Below are 7,049 nucleotides of genomic sequence, written 5' to 3'. Positions count from 1 at the left end.
AGCATATACTCTGTTTTATGAAATCAGCGTATAGTCTTACGAGACCGATCAGCGCTGGCCCATGGTGTTTTTTCAATGATTGAATATGCTTTGTGGTCCGGTGTGCCTTGGTTGCTCAACATCATAAAAACAGGCTGCTTCTGTCAACTCCTCTATGCATCCCTGTGTAGGTCCCGGTCCGCCAGGCCCAGGTCGGGCCTTGCCCTCAATGACCTGTTGGCCTGGGTTAACCCTTTTTAAACCTGAAATGCTTGAACTGCATTGTATAGCCTGTGTATACGCGCAGTTATGTTTCTGGGGTTTCTTAGTGGGTTAAGGGAGCAATCACCTCCTGTTAAAGTAAACATAGGGGGGGTGGTTGTCTCCCCGGTGTGTTGGTAGCAGAGTCGACTCAGGTTGAGCCCGGGCATCTTTATGACGTCTGCCAATTGTGTCAAACTCTTTCTCTGACCCTCGACCCCGCAGGATTAATAAATTGGCGGGGTCAGTGTTCGTGGAGATTGTGACATGGTGCACAGCATACCGAAACACCCTTTCTGCCGGGATACTGTTCCTACAGTAAGCCCCTTAGGCGCCTGTCTAGTCCACAGTGCTCCGGGCGCAGGTCGAGTTCTGCTCTTGGGACCTGTCGGCCTGGATTGAGGGATCAACCTCCTTGGAGGGTTGTCTCCCCAGCGTGCCAGCTGGCCCCACGATATTGTGGGGGGGAAGCCTTTTTGGGAGCGCTTCGGAGCGGCGTGCCAAGGGGAGAAGGGTCTTCACCTGGTTTAGGCGCTGTCCGATATGCTGGCGATGTGGGGGGTGGTATCACCAGTGACCCTCTGGTGGGGTCTCGATGCCGCGGCCTTGTTGACCTCACCAGGCCCCTTTTTTCAGGGGGTCCTAGCTCCTGGGGTGGCCTGGGGCTGGGATCTCCTCCGTGCCCGCTGCTACGGCCTTGCCACTGGGTTGGGGTGTTTTGACCCCGACCCCGCGATGTGGGGGGCTGTGACGGGGGTTTTGCTTCACGTCCGTTCCCTGGTGGCGTGTGGGATGCGCGTCCGAATAGTCGCGGGCCCTTCTAAACAAATGTAAGTCCCACGGTCTGCTCACCCTGTGTGTTTGAGGCGCTAAACCCTCTTCGCAGTCAGGGTCTGATCTCCCTCCCGTGCCTCGCTAGGGGGGGGCGGGGGGGCCCGGATCCTCCCCGATATTCTGATGGTTGTAGGGGACCTCAGCGGGTACATCTGTCGGGCTTCCGCTCTGCTCAGCTCTTGTGTTCCAATAGAGAAAAGCGTAAGCTATATACGAAATATAACGAAGGTTATCCTATAACCCTAGTTATATGAGTAATAGCAAGCGCTTTGCTCTGACTCACTGAGGACCCCACGGTCTTCCGTTTCGGCGGTGAAAGACTGGGGAAGGAGCTGTAGTATGGCCATGACCACGCTTATATAGGAGCGGATGTGGGAGTGGTCAGGCAGGTGGGCAGGTGCGTACACATGGTGAAAGTTTTCATTATAGAATATGATTAAAGGGATAGTTCCAATAGAGCAAAGCGCTTGCTATTACTCATATAACTAGGGTTATAGGATAACCTTCGTTCTCGATGTTTTGTTACTTGCACAGTGATGTCCTCAATATTGTGTCCAAATAAGGTCATCGTTACATTAAGTTGTTTCACTATATCAGTACTGTATTTATTTGTCTGTTTATTAGTTTAGATTAGATTCAAATGTATTGTCATCATACAGCACAGGATTCTTAATAGGACTAGTTGTTAAAGATCCCTAAATATTCAGCACAACAATTGAATGAGGTTGGAGTGGGGTGGAATTTGGCAATGATCACGTGATGATCACCAGTACGACACATCTTCAGTTGTGTTCCCCGACCTCATTGGGTGTTTCCGCCATTTATCACAATACACCCTCTGCCGAGGTTGGCCCACCACAGGCTGATCAGGCCTGGGTGTGTGTCGCACAGTGGCACCACGTGTTCATTTAGCAGCCCATGATGCGTCTCTACGTTTCAGCCACAACCAGTGACTGCTCCGTTCTGCTGCAGTGGCAAGTTCTTTGATAGCCTTTCGTTGGGCCTGTCCTCTGATCCCTACTTCCTTCAGGAGCCTTGTGGTGGAACTGGCTACAAAGCCTCTGCAGCCCACCTCCACTGGCCACACCTTCACGTTCCAGCCCCGCCCCTCTGCTTCAGCTGCTAAGTTGGCATATCGCAGCCTCTTCCGTTCAAATGCCTCATCGATGGCTTCCTCCCATGGGACCGTCAGCTCAACGATGAAGACACGCCGGCAAGATTTGGACCAGAGGACCAGGTCTGGGCGCAGGTTGGTCGCTGCAATTTCAGATGGGAAGGTAAGCCTCTGGCTGAGGTCTACCCGCATTTCCCAATCCCGGGCTGCGTTCAGTGGGCCTGAGTTCGGAGGTGACGGCTTGGTCCGCCGTTTCTCCCCTTCCCGGATGAAGGTTGTTTTCCGTGGGAAGGTAGTTTGGGCATTTAGAGGCATGGCGTTGGTGGTTACTCTCTTGTTCTCAAGTTCGGCAGCCAAGCACTTCAGTACCTGGTTATGGCGCCAGGTGTCTCTCCCTTGAGTTAGACTGGTCTTGCAACCCACTAAGATGTGTTTGAGGGTTGCTGGGGCTGCACACTGGAGACAGGCTGGGTCCTCTCCATACCAGAGATGTAGGTTGGTTGGTGAGGGCAGGACATCATATGTGGCTCTGATGATGAAGCTTAGCCTATTAGACTCCATGCTCCACAGTTCGTTCCACGTGATTTTCCTCCTCTCCACGCCCTCCCACTTCATCCACCGGCCTTGCTGGGCTTGAGAGACTGCCTTGGCACACCTGGCTGCTTCCTCCTGGTGGCGCACTTCCTCCACCACCATGTGCCGCCATTCGGTTGGAGTAGCCTTTTGCCATGTGGGTGTAGTTGCTTCCAATCCAAGGCCCCCTCTGCCATGTTGGACATGCCCCACTATATCCCGGTGTCTGAGGGCGGTCTTTGCCACTGCAACTGCTGCAGATGGCTTCCATTTCCTCCCCGTTGCTAGGGTTGGAGCAGCACCTCTGACGAATGGATCCCGGGATTCTGTGAGAGTCATTTCCAGCCTTGATTTGGCACATTTGTACTCCTCCACCAGGCTTGAGATTGGTAGGGAGAGGGCTCCGTTGCCATACAGGCCTATGCTGCTAAGGCCTCTCGGCAGTCCAAGCCACTTCCTCACATGTGCATTCACCAGTCTCTCCAGCCGATTGGCATGGGATAGAGTGACCTCATAGATGGCAATTGGCCACATGAGATGGGGCAGCAGTCCAAACTGAAAGCACCACAGCTTCAGCTTCCCAGGGAGAGCAGTGTTGTTGATCTGCTTGAGGCCACTGATTGTATCCTGCCTGAGTTGTTCCACCTGCTTCGAGTCTTTGAGTTCTGCGCTATACCAGCGGCCAAGGCTTTTGATAGGCTTTTCCAGAACAGTTGGTATTGGCTCGTTGTTAACGTGGAACCTCTCATTGGCGAGCTTGCCTTTGACAATGGAGATACTGCGGGATTTGCTTGGTTTAATCTCCATTCGTGCCCATTTGATGTTTTCCTGGAGTTTATCCAGCAGGCGTTTGGTGCATGCCTTTGTTGTTGTTATTGTCGTCATGTCATCCATGTACGCCCTGATTGGAGGAAGACGCAGCCCGCTCTTCAACCGTTCCCTTCCAACCACCCATCGGGATGCTCGAATAATGAGCTCCATTGCCATGGTAAACGCCAGTGGAGAGATGGTGCAGCCCGCATCTCGAGGTGCTGCCAGGCAGTTGTACTGGCCTGTGCTGTAACACAAAACTGGAGGTCTTGGAAGTAGGCTTTGACCAGCCTTGTGATGCCCTCTGGGACTTGGAAGAAGTTGAACGCTGTCCACAAAATCTCATGAGGCACTGATCCGAAGGCATTGGCAAGATCTAAGAAAACCACATGCAGGTCTTTCTTCTCCTTCTTGGCCGTCTGCAGCTGGTGCCAGATGACACTTGTGTGTTCCAGGCATCCTGAGAAACCACTTATCCCTGCCTTCTGCACTGAGGTGTCGACAAAGTTGTTCTTCTGCAAGAATACTGAGAGCCTCTGGGCCACAACACTGAAGAATATCTTTCCTTCCACATTCAGAAGACTGATCTGGTGGAACTGGTCGATGGTTGAGGAGTTCTTCTCTTTGGGAATCAGGATCCCTCCTGCCCTTCGCCATGCCTTTGGTATAATTCCTTTTTCCCATGCCACTTTCATTAGCTTCCAGAGGTACTTCAAGACGCCCGGAGTGTTCTTATAGAGCCTATATGGAACGCCGTTGGGCCCAGGGGCTGAGGCTGTTCTTGCCCGCTTTACTGTGCTCTCAACTTCGCTCCATTTGGGGGGCCTTGTTTCTAGCTGGTGCTCAGGTGGTTGTATTGGTGGCATGTCATCCGGAATGCTGGCTGGCACATGCCTCTGATTGTCAGAGTAGGTCTTCCTCAGGTGATCCTCTAGTTCCCTTATGGGTACTTTGAGGGTCCCAGTTTTCTCCTTGACAAAGAGATCTTTGACAAACTTGTAGGGATCTCTGTAGAAGGTGGTCCTCATTCGCTCTTTCTTCTTGTGTTGCTTTCTCAAGCATTCTGCTCTTCGCAGTGTTGCAAGACGCTGCTTGATGTCCCCCTGTAGAGCCTCAAGTCCTTTCCTTTCCACTTCTGTGGCCTTCTTCCACTGCTTTCTCAGGCACCTTCTTTCTTTCACAAGTCTTTGAATCTCTTGTTGTCTCCTGGACTTGAGATGAGCTGATGGTTCCTTCTGTGTCCTAAGGTTCTGACTTTTCACCCCAAATCTCTCTGCTCCATAGCTGTAAATGATTTCTCCAATCTTGTCCAGCTTTCTTTCCACGCACCCTTTCAGACCTTCTAGAATATGGATAAGGTCTGTGTCGGTGGTTTCCCACTCCTTTTTCTGGCAGGATTTAGGCCACAAGATTTGAGGCTTTTGTCCGTTCATCTTCCTCTCTACTGCTGTCTGTGGCTGGATGGGCTCTGGACTCATGTCCGTTGGTGGATCTGTGCCTGATTGAGCTTCGTCTGGGGTTCTGATACCCTGTGGACTGTGGTGAATATCCTGCCGCTGGGCTTCACTCGACTGATTTGGCCTACCTCTGAGGAAGTAGTGGTCAATGCGAGGCCCCTCGCTAAGCTCTCTCAGGCACTTTTTCCTGCCCTGGTGGATCTTGAGACCCCTCTCTGAAGTTATCTTTTTCCAGCCACAGATGCAGCTTTGTAGCTTGTGTCCTGCCAGTGCGGTTACTCCGTCAACTACTGTGCTGATCATTTGATTCGTTGTCGTTTCCGTTCCAGGGTCTGTTACCGTGTGGTCCGCCGGTGAGTCATCTTCCGCCCCCGCTCTCGCAGACTCAAGGGGTGTTTTTCGTTTTAAACTTTTCGTAGCCATAGTTGGGTGGATCCAAATCACTGTGTAGTGAAAGGCTCATGCCAACACGGGGAGCTAACCCGTGCCAGCCCCGTACAGTTCAACGAAAATAAGTTTGGCTTCCAAACAGAGTGCAAATGTAACAGTAAAGTGCAATAGTAATATACAGGTGATTAAACTGGGTATAAAATATATAAATGAGTACTACTGAGTAATAGCGCTAATCAGATGTATGTACAGAGTTGTAGTATTAATATGTACAGCCCCAAAACTGTGGAACATGTTACCCAACAATATTAGGGAAGCCAATAAGTTAGACATTTTTAAAAGGCAACGGCATTTTTAAATCTCTTTACCAAAGCATTTAACTGACTTTACACTATTATACTGCACTATTTCTTTGTGATTGACATTACACTATTTCTCTATGTTTTATTCCCCATTTTTTTATGTTTATATCCGAGGCTGGACATCTGTACTAGTCAATTACTGTTTTCCCACAGATAGGCGGGACGTTTTGGGGGCCCGTGAGCAGGAAATGTGAAAGGCTTTACAGACCAAGTCTTGGTGTCTTTATTAATTATTATAATTTTAGTTGCACTGCACTATTTTACTCTGTCTATTGCTTTTTATTACACGTTCGAAACTGTCGGGTATTAAACTGTGTGGGTATCAAGCAAGAAAGACTGTCAAGCTTTAAAACTGTGTAGGACCCAGGCCTAGAACCGCGCCCCCTGAGAGAGGGAACTGCACCCTGAGAGAGGGAACTGCACCCTGAGAGGGAGGTTTGCCCTGAGTGGGAGGTTCGAAGGGTCAAAGTGGGTATCAAACAAGAGGGAAAACTGTCAGGTTTTAAACTGTGGATACCAAACGGAAGGTAAAGATGATTTTGAACTGTTAAACAGTAATCCAGAACTATTTTATTGCACTGTAAACAAAATAATGTGATTTTTATAGTATGTCTGCACTTTATGTGCTCATTTCATCATTCATGTCTTTTCTATTCTACTAAAACTGAATCAAACCATAAACAAGGTGGCCTGTTGGGATGTTAGATCCTAATGTGAAAAACTGGGATTTTATATGTCTGCTCATTTTACCCTTGCTATTATTTTACTTATTTTTACTTTTATCATGTCTTGTAACAGATTACAGAAGCCTATTGGAATGTGAGGTTCTGATATGATATGCAAACATGTCATGAAAGAACTATAGTTGTAGACAGTGAAAGCGGTAGGTAGGTAATAAATTGAGTATAGGCAACTCAAAGTTCATACAGTATGGGTAACAGAGCCTGGGGGCGGGGGCTGTCAACATGGCACAGAGTTCAGGGAGATGACTGCTGAGGGAAAGAAGCTGTTCCTGAGTCTGCTTGACTTGGAGTGGAGGTTCCTGTAGTGCTTACCAGGGGAGGGCAAACATGATTGGGATGAGAGGTGTCTTCCTCAGACACCGTTTGTGATGAATAGACTCAATTGCAGAGAGTGATGCCTTGGACAGTTTTCACCACCCACTGCAGTGCTTTCCAGTCGGAGGCAGTGCAGTTGGTGAGTAGGCTATACTTTCTATGGTGCACCAGTAGAAGTTCACCAGAATCTGAGGAGAGAGGTGGGCTTTCC

The sequence above is a fragment of the Notolepis coatsorum genome, assembly GCF_963971535.1.
Source record: "Notolepis coatsorum genome assembly, chromosome: 17".
In the NCBI taxonomy this organism is placed as follows: domain Eukaryota; kingdom Metazoa; phylum Chordata; class Actinopteri; order Aulopiformes; family Paralepididae; genus Notolepis; species Notolepis coatsorum.
This window is presented reverse-complemented; position numbering follows the sequence as displayed.